Source organism: Paralichthys olivaceus, chromosome 8, assembly GCF_024713975.1.
Source record: "Paralichthys olivaceus isolate ysfri-2021 chromosome 8, ASM2471397v2, whole genome shotgun sequence".
NCBI lineage: Eukaryota > Metazoa > Chordata > Actinopteri > Pleuronectiformes > Paralichthyidae > Paralichthys > Paralichthys olivaceus.
Genome location: NC_091100.1, coordinates 7,366,206 through 7,383,330, shown reverse-complemented (window position 1 = coordinate 7,383,330; position 17,125 = coordinate 7,366,206). Strand labels below are relative to the sequence as shown.

Below are 17,125 nucleotides of genomic sequence, written 5' to 3'. Positions count from 1 at the left end.
ACTCAAGACAGTTAAAAGCTATCAAAGAACAAAGGAGACAGCACATGGAGGAACATCAGGTTTCAGTTATTGCTGGGTTATTGCCGGCTTTGGAGGCAAAAAGCAATTATCAGCGAGAACATCAGTAAAAGCATGGAGCTGTTGACATAAAAATGTCCACTTCGGTGTTCCTCTGCAGCTCATTCCAGTTGCTGGGAACAGTAAATTGTAATGAGGAGAGCCTGATGGAGGCGTTAGCTCTTGGGACTGTTAACTGACGGGCAAAGCGGGTATTATAACTGACAGACGAGATTTGTTGCAAGCTTAGGTTTGTAATCTAATCTCTGCTGTCATCAAATGACACTATCAGGGGCTGTTTTATCACCAATGTATAAGAAAATCACTTTGTGTACTCACAATATAGTTCCTTGAACATTTTACACCCAAAAGAGTTTCATTTCACGAGTATACAAACTTGGCTAGTGTCCATCTTAGTCAGTCGAGGAGTTACCAACAGAACCAAGACATTGCCACCACCTTTTGCTTTATTAATAACACATTACTTTATAAGATGAAAAATTGTTGAGAGCATCCACATTTGTTTCACGTTCTTGAGTCACTGTCGTGTCTTGTAAATATAATAAATCAATATTTTAATATAATCTTTGAAGATATGTGATCAAATCAGTTGGAGTTGTCATGATGTAATTGTACATTGGAACATTTTATATAATATATTCACATAGAAATCATAAAAAGGCTATATGGTGTCATTATGTTCGACAAATTTTAAGGAATGTACACGACACGTAAATTACTTTCTAATCATCACTTTTTTGTCCCTGTGGCCTCTGGTTCTGTAACAGTGAAAGAGATGGTGATGATTGTTATGTTTGCAGTTACAACTGTGCCACGCTGCAGGCAGGACCAGCACGGTGCAATGTTTATATGGTTTGCAGGGACACCTATTGGCTAAATGTGGGTACTACACAGTGTCCTGCAGAAGAAAATGTCCCACCAATCAAGAGTGCATTGCTTTTAATTTGTGTAGTTCATTAACATTGAATAACAAACAAGACTTGTCATACATAATGGATAGCAATTAAAGTACAAGGCATATTTTTAATTTCTTTCCTTAAAAACAGAAGAAAAAAAAAGCCGGCGTTGTATTTTTCCGATTTTTAAATAGAGTTACACACTGAGCAGTCAAGTCAGCCTGTTAGGAATGAAAAAAAGCACTTCTTCCTTAGGACATACTAATAAATCATGTATAAAAGATAATCATTATTGGTTTATAAACGCAAGCGTCTCACAAGCCACGAGCACATAGTTCAGTCCCAGGATATGCAACAACGAGTAATATTGTAATTAAAACTGGAAACATGGCTGAAATTCTCAGACTTCAAATAACACAATATTACAGCATCACTCAACGACATGATACGCAGAAGTGGTGAAAAACTCTGAGTCCTTTTAAAACGTCAAAGAAGACATGAGTTTTAAGCTTCACAATGAAAACTGTAGATGATATTTTTTATTTCAGTCACCACAGATGCATCTTCGAATTTTAGAGGACACCATTCAAAAATTAACTGAGTCCAAATTTTGGTTAATAAATCAGTGAGTTGTGTTTGAATAATTCTTTCACACTATGGGAGCAGCAGTTTTTTGTTTGTGTCATTTATCATATTTCTTGATTTCTAAAAAATTATGGAGCATTGAGAGAAAAAACTAAAGAAAGCAGTAAAAGTATTAATACTAAAAGATAGATTTTAAATGTTGCACTTAGCTTCAGTTCATTTCCACAGTGCTCAACAGGTGTCGTTTGCTACCGTAAGTCCTGCTTAACGGCAAAAAAGACTTTCCTCCTGTTTCAGCTTCACCTTTCATGGACCAGCTACCTTTGAAAGAGTGAGTGTATACAATAAATAGAATAATTCATGATTTTGTCATTAAAAATGAAAAGTTTCTTTTCCTCATACTTGAGATGTGTTTTGAAATTATACATAATGGACCATAGATGTTCAGAAGTTTTCCAAACCTCCTCTAGCTACATTGGGAGACGTACATGAATCCCCCCTTTACGTTTCACAGGAGAGGGGTACCAGGGCTTTAATTATGTGCAGAGCTCGGATCATTAGCATGGATGGGGGGTGCAGTATGGAGCATCCTCGTCTCCAGTCAAGGCACCGTGCTCCGAGTCGACCACCCCCTCCTTTCTCCTCCTTCTCCTCTCATGTAACAAACGAGCCACGGTCTTGTTACCGAAGCACAGGTTAACAAGCACCAGCACAAGTTCATGCTGATGAGCCGTAAATACATGTAACATGATAACATCAGCTAGTGCAGGTTACAGTCAATTAAATCAGGATTAAAACAAATGAAAGCTTTTTTTTTTTTTTTTTAAATCATTTTGAAATAAAGTTTGTGGCTTTTTTTTTTTAAATAAATCCTAAACTTCAGGTCTTGGAGTTGAAATAAAATTTCAAATCTTGAGTGTGGCAATCAATACATTGCCAGTACCTGTCTTTTCATGAACCTATGTGATCAATGCGCTAAATCCCACAGAAGACACCCTGCTCTACAGGGCTGCACTTCTAGAAACAATCCAAGTATTACCGTGACACAGATACATGTAACGCTCGCACACATTTATCCCAACCCAGTTCTAAACTTTCTCAATTATTCATTAATATGAAATTGTGTTTGTCTCAAGTGGAACAGTGCGATTTCCTCCTGCGACATACAGGCATTGTTTGGCCCCTCTCCAGGGCCACTGTCACTCCTTTGCCAATTTCTCCGTTGACACATATTGTTCAGGAATCCATTTCCCTCCTGATAGTTTGGAGAGCCCTGATTTGTCCTAATCCTGAGACCATTTGTAATACAGAAGACTGGAATAAATAATAAATTGTATATGACAGAGTCAAAGGAACAAAAAAAATGGAACTCGTGAACAAATGGTTTGCTTTATGGTTGGGAAAGAAAATCTTTCTTTACGGCCGCATTATCAAATCATGATATGTATATTCATTGTTAAAATGAATAATAATAAGTGAGTGAATGTGGGAGAAATGTGGGGAAATATGTAGAACAAAAATAACTGTGAGCCTGCTATCTGCTGTGACGGCTTTATAATTGTGCCGCTCTGACGCTGCTCACTTTGTGGATGTCGAATTGTGTATATAGTTGAAAATCATGTGGCTCATGGATACAGCTACATCTCAGTCATGTACTGCCGACATTGTAAGAAATGAATGTCGATATGCATCTAAATATTAGTCAGGAGTATTACCAATATTTAATGAAGTTAAGGTTTTAATCTTTTAATTTGAGTCACTACTAAGAACATTGACGATTAAGAATGTATGTAGCACAAGAGGTATTTCATGAATGAACCATTTAACAAAACAATTTAAGTGACTTAAACTCTAAAGAGCTTATTTTATATATGCTTGTCATTATATTCACACATGAATTTGTTTAATTGATATTAACTGATGACATGTGTAACATTACCATGTAAAATGTGTGTAAAACAGTCATATCTCAGAATGAGTGTTTTTTGATCAAATCTGATTTAACACAAATGCCAATAAATATATATCTAATAAAACATATCAATACAGATTATAGTCTCTCTTTATTTGGACCAAAAACATCTTAAATATTAAAACACTGCAATTTTTTGAGTAATTATAGTCCCTCTCTCTCTTCCATGAGAAATTCTACTCTGTTCATCTGGTTGACAAATAATTCAACTCCAGACAACAATTTAATGTAATATCAGGGTTGCAAATAGTCAACAAGTATCACAAAATGACAGTTTTTTCCGTCCATTTCTCCATTAACGCCACACACGAATATGAATTCATACATAATTTGGAAAAATGTACAACACTTATAGAGGATCACACTGTCTTGTGATAGATTCAAATACTGCATAGGGCTACTGAATAACTTTAAGAAAAGATCTGCGATGCAAAAGACTCGCATAAAACAATACTCATCCATTTTAATGCTCCATTTCAATTTCCTTTGTAATTTAGATTCATTTTGCAGCAGCTAAATTAGTTTGAATAGTATAATTTGTAAATATATGTTAATTAAGCCCTTTTCTTCATCTCGTTTGTTAAGAGAGAGCAGAGCCAAATGAAATTCAAACTTACCTGTAAGGCAGACTAAGGACCTGTCTATGAATTAAGGCAAATAAAAACACTCATGCACAGTTTACTTTTTTTGCATACTCAGTTGTTTTTAGTTAGGCGAGCATCTTAATTGCACTGTCGTTAGTGTGTCTAATAATCGCCACGGGACATTTGGGTTTATGAACCTATTCAGGCTTCTACTGTGTGTAAAACCCGCAAAAGGAAAACCACAGGAAAAGGATGCCCACCACTGCTCCTTAATTTAAGGAGAGATTAATAAAGTAGTTGCTAGACTTGCAGTTTGTTCTCCCTAAGGGTTGTATTAATAATCTTCGAGATACAAGGTTCATCTGTGGAGATCTGCCCTTGTGAAAGACCGACAAAACTTAAAAGGCTTGTCTTAAGAGATCACTGATGTGCTGCTGTTACTTGTCGTCTATAATTTACTGTTAGATTCATGCAGATTAAATGTTAAAAGAGAGTCTGTCTTTACAGTATAAAATACTGTACTGTCGGCCTGGTAGACTAAACTGCTAACAAAATGGCCTGTAGATGAGAGACCAGCAAGGAAGTGATGTTGAGGCAATGTAGTTCTATATTAAGACATATAGTAGAGAGGGATGGATGAGGAAGGAAAAGAGCGGGAAGCTAATACGGCAGCTTCAAATACAGAGACATCCTGTGGCTTTCACCATGAACTAATTTAAGAATGGAGCACAACAAAAAGTGGGAAAGTGTTTGTTTCCCAGCTGGAGACCAGTGTTTTTCTACATCCAAAATCTGGAATAGGGAAGTTCATTGACTACTCTTTTGGACAATAGCTAACTAAATTACTGGTGGTCATGACTGTACTTAGTGTAAGGTTACTTTATATGGCTTATTTCAAAATCCCTTATCTTACCTGAGTTTTTCCTCCTTTTGCATTTCTCTACAATCTCAGTGCCATTTTGTTATTTTGCTTGATTTCTTTATATCGCTTTCACTGGTCATTTGAGTTTTGTGCTTTCCATGACCTACATGCCTTTGTTTGTGTCTGTGCATGTACTCCTGTGTATTTACACACATGTCCATCCCTCTAAATCTGGCACATTTACATGTTGGACTCAAGTATGCATGTTAATTAATGTGAATTGTCCTTTTTAAATAAATTAACATTAATACCTAAGTTTACTACTGGTCACATACAATATGTTAGTAGCAGAAATGTCCTTATAAGAGAGAAATATGAATCTACAATAACAACTTTTTGAAAAACGAAAATTATCATTAAATGTGAATAGGTAGTGGGATACAAGAATCACTACTTTAAAAAATCTCCTCAATCACCAACTTAATTAAAACTCTTAATCGGTAACAGTACATGGACAATTGCAGAAAAATGTTAATTTTAAATTAAAAAAAGGTAATTTTGAGGTGTTTTCACCACAGAGTTGCATCACAAAATGAATACGGGTTTGTGTAGAATGACTGCGTATCATTAATATGCTGAACCCAGATGACAGGGAGCATAATCATATTCAAGTGTATTCACAGAAACATTCCAGTCCCTTTGCAGCGAGCAATCCATGTCCCTAATGTTCATCAGTTTATAATTTATCCATTCTGTTCCCAAAAAATCAGACAGGCAATATTTTTCAAACACTGTTCAGACACTATTTGAATTGATTGCATTTTAAAAATCAAGTTTGGCTCTCTGGAACAGTATTCCATCAGTGTTTGCTTCTGAAGCACCACAGATTTTTGTAGTTACAGAATGAAGTAGTATCATGTACAAACCAATAGTCTGGTACGCCGCAGTACGAGTGGAATGTCAGAGTGGAAATGGTTTCTCATACTGTCAGTATAAGTGTCACTGAAGATAGTGCAATGCTTATTTAAAATAACAAAACCATCTCTTTGCTTAGAGGAAAGAAAAATACAATCATAAAGATTAAATTCTTCATGGACTTTTGTTAAATGAACAGGCTGTGGCCACTAGATCTTACATAACATCTTCTGTTGTTTGCAATTACACTAAATTTAAAGCCACTTTTATAATAAGTATTTTTTTTTAACAATTAACTTCAAATGTTATTTAACAGTTTTTAATATTTTCTAGCAATGACATACTTTCTGTGCTTAATTCCTGTAGCCTGACTGTCATTTAATTACACCCTGAAACACTAATATTGTATTTTTGTTATATATGTTAAAAGATTTTCTTTTTCAGTTAGAAGAAAACAAATGACTAAATGCTAAATTTATTTAAAGTAACAAGCATCATCCAATATTCATTGATAATGAAACCATAGCCTTGCATTGCACTCTTGACCACCTGTTGGGACCTCATACTAAATATTTCACAGCCTTTCTCCCTTTTTAGCCCTTCTTCTATGGCCCCTTTGATGTTTTTGTTCCACATTCTTTCCTCCTTTTTCATCCTCCCTGGAATAGCTGAGGAATAATCCTACAGTTTTCGCCTTTCATGCCTGAAACTTTGCATTGCATTTTAACATTTGTCTGGAGAACATCCTCTTCTTTCTGTGTGAAAGATCATCTTTAATAAAAGTGAAGGACTGAGAGGAGCTGTAAATCTGTACTAACCACACAGCGCTGAGGTCTCTTGGAGACTGATTAGCATCAGGGAGCCGGTGCATGGCTTCTTGGTAATAAAAAGTGCTGGTTGGCTGCCATGTGACTCGCATCGGCCTTGATGCCATTTCCCTGATCGGACAGGAATTATTACAGCCTACATTTTCTCTGTGTCCATCTTGGCAGGCAGCCATTCAAAGAACTTTCCACTTGAAAGCTTTGTTAATTTCTAACAATCGTGTCACCAGAGTGGAGATGTGAGAAGAAGTGTTTCTCCCTTAAGATTAAAAGATGCTCCAGTGCATATATACAGCAGCTTAGACATAAAATATCCAAAGTGTAGATTAAGAGAATGGCTCTCTTCCTTCCATTAAAAAAAATCTATGACCATTATTATAAGGAACCATTTAAATATCAGATATTCAATTAGTTGCAATCTGTAACCACTCGATGCCACTAAATCCTACCCACTGGGCCTCTCCAGAGACAGTCACCTGTCTATAATAACCAAGACATATCACGTATATGTATATGTTTTATAAAAAATACATACTTTTGTTGTTTGAAAATTCTATAATTACAAGATGGCAGTGTAAGTCATGGTTACTGAACAAGAGAACAACAGCAGATTGAGATGTTTAGTTTTTGCTGTTCTTTAGTATAAATTTAAAAATGTATAAAATACTTATACATTATCAAATGTATGCTATAGAAGCTTACCTTCATTGTTGGTTGTGATGTTTAAATTTGTAATTTTCACATTTTTTTCTGTTTAACAGACACATCACATAATAAAATACCGATGCAGATAGAGTATATTTTTGTGATCGTGATGCGTTGCAGCACGTTCTTAATGAAATTCTAAAGTTTTCTGTCCTGGTGTCAGGTTTGACTCGATGTGATGTATCCATGATTTTCTTCTTTTTTGTCTATTCCCTGGACAAAAAAGGGAAAAGATCTAAACCTTTTCTTTTCTACTGAATTTACATCTTCTCCTCATTTCTGCTGCTTTCTTACCAAGAGAATTCTAATGAAGGGCAGAGTCAGATATCTACTGGGATACAAGAGGACCTGGAGATAGGAGAGAATGCAGCCACTGATGGCAGGAAATTTCCATAAAAGTACAATCAGGTTGGAATTTTAAAAGTGAATGTTTAAGTAGTCTAAGAGTTGAGCTTTGATTCACACTCTGATCAAACCCTAGGCATCTCATTCAGAGAATAATGATTTTTACCCTTAATTTTCTCTGTTTCTGTCTCATCTGTGAGCTTACAGGTAGAGCAAAGCCCAGTGGTATTGTTTTCCCTCCAGTACTTGAACACAGGAGTCTTTCTTCTGCCGGATTAGACATGGCCAAAAAGAATGGCAAATGTAGATGTGCCACATTATTAGCGGTTGGCTACAGAGTGAAGATTCAGGCCCAATCCAATGAATGCATTTCAGGTCCCTTCCAACCCAGGATTGCAAGTAAATAAACATGTATTTTTTATATATTTTTGTTTGAAATGGGGAAGAAAACAGAAAACAGTCTTCCTTTTGTGCATATGTTCCCATGCATATGAGGATGTGGCTGAATGTCAAATATCTATTGTTGCTGTTCAGAGGAATAACAGACAACACAGTGGTGAGAAGAAAGAAATGCATCCATTTGAGAAAAGCCCTTATTTAGATTATGGCCTCAACAAGACGTCCTCTGTAACTTTGCAGCTATAGAAAGCACAAATACTCAAATAGGAGAAGTTTTAAAGAATCATTATGTGAATACTTCCACTTGGAGAAGCTCCTTTTGACCATCAATTACCAGTAATTTAAATTTCACTCTTATTCGCTCCTTTGTCTCTTTGTAGACTGAGGTTTTCCACATCAAATGTGCAAAATCAAAGGTCACGACAGCTGAATAAGAACAGAGCACCACTAAACCTCAGCTGATCAACCAGCAAGCTCACTGGATCTGCAAAGGAAATCTACAAAAATACTACAAACCTACAAAATCAGAGCCTATTGTGACAAACTCTTCAAACTTCAATTAGTGGGTATTGTATTACGTTTACATGAGTTGCTGATTGAGCATTCCATTCATATTGCTTTTAATGTGATACAGAGTACAGTCTTATTATGACTCAAGTCAGAATTATGTTAAACTACTTGTTAACACTCAAACCCACATCATGAGTTGTCAAACAGAATGACCATATCTCAGTGTCGCAAAATGCTGTGACAACTCCAATATTATATCATATATATAAACTATAATGCAATTAAGACATAAACATGTTTACGACTAAGGAATACTGCACATGTCATAATTCAATAATTTCTTATTCCTAGTATGACCTTATTTGGGTGACCAGGAAGTGACTAGAACATGTTTACATGGCAGTGTCTATCCAGTGCAAAGCTTATGTTTTACTATTTCAACCCTATTGTTTTCTCCTAAGCGGTGTTGATAAAGTAAAAGAAACTTTGTTTAAACTAGCTATGAGGTTTGCAGTGCACAAAGTGTAGGTCTATACATTTTTAGTTTTAAATGTGATCTGTCAGATATACCTGTTTTTTGCTGCAAGCTATTACTCTTTCATGGCCTTTTTTTGGAGAGAAGGTTCCTGACCAATTATTTTTAGACAGATGCAGGGATGCAGAATGACTCGCAGCATCAGTTTTTTTTCCAGATGATGCCTTAGGTAAGGGGAGAATGGCCAGAGGCTACGGCAGCCCTCCAGGGACACAGAGGGCTTATAAACTGTGAAATTGACATATCTCATCCATTACTCTTGGTAAGTAAACCTTTAAAAACCTTGACAGTCCTCTGCATGCTTTTCCCAACCTGTATAAATTTAGCATTTTATGAATTTGAAGTCATTTTTGAAGTATCGACTGCGTATAATCTTGTGAATAATCACTGATCCAAGGATGAATAAAAGCACTCAAACTTAAGAGTACCACCTCATCTGCAAGCTTTCATATTTTTTTAAACACACCTTATGTTACTTTTATGTAGCACAACTTTCCAAAATCAATACACTCTGCACTTTCAAGATTACATATGTTTTATCATATCAATATACAGTTCCTTCACAAGTCAGTATTCACCCATGCCCATCAAAGCCTGGCCAGTCAAAGCTAGTTGTAGGGCTGTAAAGTTGAAGTGAGTTTGTTGATGTGGTGCCGTTGGCAGCACGTAAAAACTAAAATAATAAAAAAACCACTCTTTCTGCTGCCATGCAGGCTCCCTTGATGATGGGCCCTTGCAAACCAAAAAGCCTTGCAGGGTGCCTCCAGAAATGTCCCTTTAGTCACAGGGAAGCCCGTCATCTGTCCCCTTTGCAAGGTCACCATGTTTGAATGCTGTCACCTCCACTTAAAGACAGGCAAAGCAGCCGACTTGTCAGTGTAGCTTCCTCCTAACCTTTCACAGATGCTATGCTAAATGAATGCTGCACATTATGCCAACATATAATGATGGTGAACTGCATGATATTTACTATTTACCTACAAAAGATAGACAGACTGACAAGTCAGAATTTTCTGACTATTGTACAACTCTGAAATTCTAGGATGATACCAGTACCGTAAATAGATTTAAAAAAATTCCACAAGCTTATACCAATACCACTGTTTATTAATCCATTTAATTATTTGTTTGCTTTCATGTAATTCTACTTTTAGGTGGCTAATTGTTAAAAAAATAAATAACTAAAGTTTCTAAGTTTTTTAATCTGCATAATGTCGCTAAATGTTGCTTACATACCTTAGAGGTATGTAATGACTAAAGTCATTCTAAGTCACTTACAAAAGGGTAAAAAAATACATATGATACAGTAAAACTCAACGAGCAGCCCCCTTCACATTGAAATCTTATACAGAAAATGTTTTTTATGGAGCTGTATCTAACAGTAGATAAAGAAAAAACCTTTATTCTGATACACTGTCACCAGTTTGGCTCTAGATCAGTCCGCCTGGGTCAATAGGGTAAACAGATTTATAGTTCAAAGTACTACGCAACATCAAAAAAGATCAATCTTTTTAAGGTCATTCGTATATCTGGGACTGCAGTTGTCATTAGGGCACCATTAATTATTCAGCATACCCCAAGGTATACACAGAATGTCTTGAGCAGTAACAGTAAAGCACAAAAACAGGACAATACCATTCACCAGAGGAAGGAATGAAGGACTGAATTTCACTTGCCAGTTGCTCTAATTTGGACAACTATCAATCATTGTTTGGAGGACAAAACAATTCCCCAGTTTGACCACTTACGTCTGCTGTCCTTTTTTAGCTAATGCCTTTTCAGTTATAATCTGTAATAACCCAAATGGATGTAAACAGACTTCAGCAATTCAGATTGACCTCTAGAACTCAGGAGACAATATCTAGTCAATATTGCTGATCGGGGTGCCTTTAGAAATGCCCTGAGGGGCTTGATAGGCATTATGATTAGCATCTTTGAGAACACTGCAGGAGGACCTACATTATAATGGGTACGGGTCATAGAGCTCATCAGGCCTCTGCATAATGTAGCTGCAATGCTTACACGCCAGTTCAATTGAATACTGCATTACAGCTTATCGGATCATCATTCACAAACTCCCTCCACATTCAGGCCTAACATCAGTGCAAGCATTAGACTTTCCATCTCTGTAGCAGAGCTATCAATGATAACAATAAGGTAAGTTAAACCATGTAACAACTAGTCTTGCCTCAGAATCAGCAATCTGTAATTGATAGAGGTGATTAAAAGGCAACACAGAGCAACCTTACTTTTTTCACTGTTGTTTCAAAGGATGAAACACACAGTTCCACTGTCATGAAGGTTACAGGGCTTACAAATACCATAAATCTCGATCTTCACAGTATTCTTCTTCTTCTTCTGCAAACAATTGTAAAATTGAAACGGTGACAACTTCCATGCTTTTGTGCTTTAACCAGTGTCTTGGGGTTGGACTATTTGGACAGATAATTCTACATCCTGCATAATTTTTTTCTCATCAGTACATCCTGAAAAAACATAACTTAATTAGTATTAAACTGGACTCTTTTGGGGAATTGGAGCGGGGACATTTCAGAGGTGCAGAGCTTGAACACACAAGGGATGTCAGCAGCATTCCCTGGTGTACACTTGAACAGACAGCATAATATTCATTTTTCAAAATGAGGATATAATATATATAAAGTCAGAGCATGAGAACTAATTAGCTCACATAAACATGCCTACAAAGGAGCAGAAATGGGATTTTAATCTAAGAGAAATTAATACATGATTTTATAACCTGTAGGCTTGACTATTGGAATGCTCTTGAGTGGTCAGCCACCGATAACTTTTTTATAAAATCACACCGCACAGTACAGATGAAGATCCAGTAGGGAGTATAGCAAAAAGTTATTGCATCAGTTTAAGAATTGATTTTAGTAGTTTTTAAATTAGTGATTCTCAGAGAAGTTCTTTAGTTGTGCATCTAGCAGATCCCTCAGATCCTCTGGCCTCCTAGTTGTAAGGATTTAAACAAAAAGTCTAAATCATTTTTACATACTTTTTTATATATTTGTATTATTTTTGTTTGATTGTTGTAATCTGTTAAAACTTGCCCTGTGATGCACTTTGGGCTGCATGTTTGTATGAAAAATGCTCTATGAATAAAGTTGAGTTGAGAAGATGGCTCAGGTCTGACTTCTTAATAATTAAATAGCTACAAACTTCTCAATCTAGAAACCAAACTCCTTAGACTGCATAAAACTTCAACTTTTGTCACAGCCAAGGCCTGACAGACTTAAATTACCCCAAACATATGGCATGGTGCAAGTTTTGTTCAACCTCTCTTTCTGTTTTTCATCATCTCTAAAAAGAGTAGTTCAAGTTGCAGTCTCCAACAAAAACTCGAAACCAAGACACAGTGATGTGCAGCATGATTTCCTGTCAGTCAACAGAATGAACCTCAGTTGGATTTTCCCCTGTGGTCACTTACAGCAACTGGACCAAGGAAACCAAACTAAAGGTCTAAAAGTAACCCAAGAAAAACAAACCCATTTTATCTGATAAAAAAAAAGTTTTAAGGTGAGAGTAATTACAAGTTAAGCATTTACTGGCAAGAGAGTGTCAAAGAAGTACTAATGAGTGCAGTTTGTCATCCTTAGTCTATGTGAGAGAGTCCAGCATTGAAACACAGCCCTTCACAAAGCTGGACAGTGTTGTTTGAGTTTCAGTGAGTATGGGCAGCTCCATCAATATTTAGCTTCTCCACCACCTACTACAGATAAAAGCAAGTGGAGGCCAGAGTACAAGGAGACACCACCTCTCCCAGTGATGCTAATTATCCCTGTTTGCTATCTGGGTAGCTCCCAGGCATTCTGATTGGATTTACTTGACAAGATAAATAAATGATCATCATAAAAGTATAATGCCACCTATCTGACCTTTCCCAACACTCAGGCCATGTTAGCAAAGGTATAGTGGAGCAAACATCATTAGAATCTTTTGTTCTTATGTTAGATACTTTCTCACTCTTAAACCATTCTTGAAACCTGCCAGGGAGAAGTTTGTGTGTGTTCCTCGCAGAGATTTTGCCAGCTGCCTCTTGTTAACGTTTCTGTCTTTGATTACAGTCAACAGTGGTAAGATACACTACATTTAAGATAACATATAAGACACACTGTGTATACAAGAGTAAACTTGGTTGAGAGCTTGTGAGTGGTCACAGACCACAGCACTACGTGTAGTATTGACCACTACTGTATTTAACTGAGAATATTTAACCCTGTAGTAAATTGAGGGCAGCAGAAATGAGCGATTAACTAAACACTGGCATATCCCCATATAGATTCTTTAAGTGGACATTACAAACTTGTTAACAAACATTTGACTGCTTTCACAAAAAACAGATACAGAGGAAAATCATTTGAGGATTAGTTTTTTTTACAGTTAAATCCGATTATCACTTCGATCAAGCTCTGCTTCAAGCTTCAATGTGTCTACTAGTCTCTACTAGTACAGTAGGTTTTATTTGGCTGAAAATGACACTGTAAGAGTGGTGAGTTATGGGCAGTGCAACTGAAACAATAAGCTAAAAGTCACTATGAAGGGGACCAATTGCATAGCCTGGTTTGTGGGTTCATCATCAGTACTATAAACTTTTAGCTAAGAATCTATGTTGTTAATAAAGAATATAGATTATATGATCTTAAAGTGCAGAAAATTGATTTTTTGAGTCTCTTAAACTCAGCCCCTGTGGACTTGGAAGGTTGCTGTAAAAAGATATGTTCTTATTTACTCAGCATACTATGTGGCAAGTGGGATCGAACCAATACTAAAACATGTTACAACCTTTCAAAATACAATCCAAATTATGATGATTATTAACGATGGCTGAGTTCCCTTCAAGTGCTGCAATGAGACATTGCATTGTTTCAGTGAGCCAGAACGTCCCAGAAAATTGCATTAATGAAACATGTACTCTTTTCCTATGATTTTCTGCTGTGGTAAAACATGCTGCAAGCCAAAGCTGTTGCTTGGGAGCATGGAGGCCATCAGATGGCTGCTTGACATGATAAAGCATAGTAGCAAATAAGTCCACTGTGGTAGTACTCACAAGCTGATGTCAGGTCACAGTGGGAAGATGCGGAGGGCTTAAGCAATGGCAGCATAATCCATCCATTCCTTCAAGGATCCAAGGAGAGCTTCTTGGTCTACCATGTCATGGACACACAACAACGTCTTCAGCCCATTAAATCAGCTGGAACACGGCGTTGAGGTCCTGTAGTGATGTCAGTATCTAGTGCCACACACCACACTGAAAGGCAGACAGAAAACAACAGGTCATAAACAAGGAAGTTTAAGTCACTGACAATCTGACTAAACTTTTGGTGAGATCTGGATCAAGCTGCTCTGCATGTTCTAAATGAAAGCTTACCAGCAAACACATAGCGTACTCTCGATAGAATACAGGTTTATCCCACAGTAAGTAATTCATTTAATGATCACTGCAAAAATCACCATGGCCATTTTAATGTATGATATCCAGAAATATACTACATTTTTACAGAGAGGATCAAAAGAAATTTTACATTGGACATGAAGCATTGGAAAGTGGTGGAAAAGTATTCAAACTCTTTACTTAAGTAAAAGTACAAATGCCATACTGTGAAAATACACAATCAAACCCTAATTTAGGAAGCAGGCAACAAGAAAAAAATACCCCAAGTAAACCCTGTCAGCATTGTAATAGTACTATTTTACTATATACTGTGTCCTTGAATAAATATTACTGATACTAATGATACATTTTATTTTCATGCTGTGGTTGTGGGCATTACTTGAGAACCACACATTACCTCTATAAAAACATAAATATAAAATATGGAGAACAGCCTTACTTTAAGCTTTGTGATTGCTAATTGTCCAGCTAATCCAATGGATTTTTCTAAATATATTTTAGTTTACGAAGTAGAATTGCCTCAAGCCATTAAAAAACACAATTCAAAATCACCAAATTAGGAGGTTTATGTTTATCAGTGAATAGAAAGGGTACGAGAACAAGCAGTCAGATGTAGTGGAGCTTAAATACTACGCTCAGAAATGTAGTGAAGTATAACAGCATAAAAAAGATATAACGAAGAAAAGTACAAGTACCTCAGTTGATAACTTAAACACAGCACTCGAGTGACGCACCTAGTATGAAAGGTGCTACACGAATATCATAATCATTATTATCACTTAGCTAAGAGGTAATGAAGCTACAATGAACCAGACCATTAGCTTCCCACTGTTTGAGCCACTATATCAAACTTTAAGGATGTATATATATATATATATATATATATATTTGACTCTGTCATTAGGTCTCATATAACCGCAAGCTATAAATCTTTCACACAACACACGTTAGCATGCTGCTAATTACCTGAAAGCTATGCTAACAACGCGAACTGCTAAAGTCACTACCTTTTAAACGTCGTCACGAGTCCTGAAGCAGCAGCAGCAATGACACACACACACACACACACACTCACACACACACACACACACACACACACACACACACACACACACACACACACACACACACACACACACACACACACACACACACATACACACACACACACACACACACAAAACACCTGAGCTGCTCGTCAACTCCTCCTTTTAAGGTGGTCCTATTTTTTGTCTCTTCTTCTGCTTCGCTTCCGCTTCCGCTTCCGCCTCCTCTTCCTCTGCTTCTTTTCCCCCTGTTTATCTTCTTCTTCCTCTTCAGTTATTGTATGGTTGCTGACAAGTTTTGATTGTGGGTGGGAATTAATAAGTTTTTAAGCATGTTGTCTGTTCTTGTATTTTTATTTCTATAATTAACAATTTTGATTGACAGTTATAGATTTTTTTTTAAATCCTCAAATGTCAAAGTGTGACCGTATGTTTTGTGTTGCACCATGAGACAGATAATAGTTTTTTGTATTTAAATTGGTGATTTTAGTTATAAACTTGTTTTTGTCTCATAAATTTTATTAAACTGCACCTTGCAAAATTGAAATAGTCTGTCTTTTTTTACGTTTCCAGTAGATTCTATCAAAAAACATATTAGGGCCGGGGTCAAATATTTGGCCTCTAGGCTGCTGTTTGCCCTTTAGGACCATAATGAAATGTCCCATGACAGAGGCCTAAGAACCATATACAGAATGAAGTTTGGTACATTTATCACACCACCGGACATCTTTATTTATATTCAACAAAATACAACAGAAAAAAATGTGTTAATTATTCCAATGAAGATGAATTACAACCTGTAACAACTGCAAAGCTTCCTACAACACCTGCTCATGTGTTACAAAACAAACAAAGTGCAATAGCAGCTACGTAAAGGGTTTTTAAGTTTAAAAAAATATCATGCACTTCCACAAGTTGTGATGCCGTGCCACTTTCAAAAGCGATTCAAAAGCTTGAGTAACATATAGTATATTTTGGTGAACTAGAGTCAGGATTGTGAACTGGAATGGCTTCCTGAACCCTGTGTCCATTTTTCCCTGACACACCTTCAGATGGGATGATACACTAACAACACTCAACCAGGGACAGTGTAAAACTCGCCTCAGTGGCTGGGACTGTGCAGCTTGCTCACAGGCCACAGGACAGCCCCCTAGAAGCCGGCTTTTTCGCCCCGCCTGCCTGTCTGTCACTCTGTTTCTCCCGGGCTCAGAGGCTCACTTTATTGTCTCTGTCAGTTGTGAGCCAGTGGTTTGCCTCCACTCACTGTCACCCCTCTGTCAGGCCCTGACCGATAAAGCTTGCACCAGTGCCAATCTCCCTTCTTCGCCTCCGTCGGCTGTTCCTGGACTCCATTCCACCACTAATTAGCTCTTCAGAGATTTCTCTTCATGGAGGCAGGGGGCTGGTGGTGAAGGGTAGGGGGCTTGAGGGGCGGGTAGGGCTAAGGAGGGAA

The 17,125-nt window shown here is 37.0% G+C and overlaps 1 long non-coding RNA gene across 2 annotated transcripts in view; it reads right to left on the bottom strand.

Moving 5' to 3' along the window:
* The window catches only part of LOC109638256 (uncharacterized), a 178,336-nt gene extending 162,343 nt beyond the window's left edge, over positions 1-15,993 (bottom strand). Inside the window, exons 1-2 of one of the 2 annotated variants that reach the window (XR_011243928.1) lie at positions 15,634-15,993; positions 14,282-14,482 (exon numbers count right to left, since the gene is read on the bottom strand). This is a non-coding gene — a long non-coding RNA (uncharacterized lncRNA). The remainder of the gene's footprint in view (positions 1-14,281; positions 14,483-15,633) is intronic. The other variant, XR_011243927.1, reaches the window with a different exon arrangement.
* Between the last annotated feature and the right edge of the window lie 1,132 nt (positions 15,994-17,125).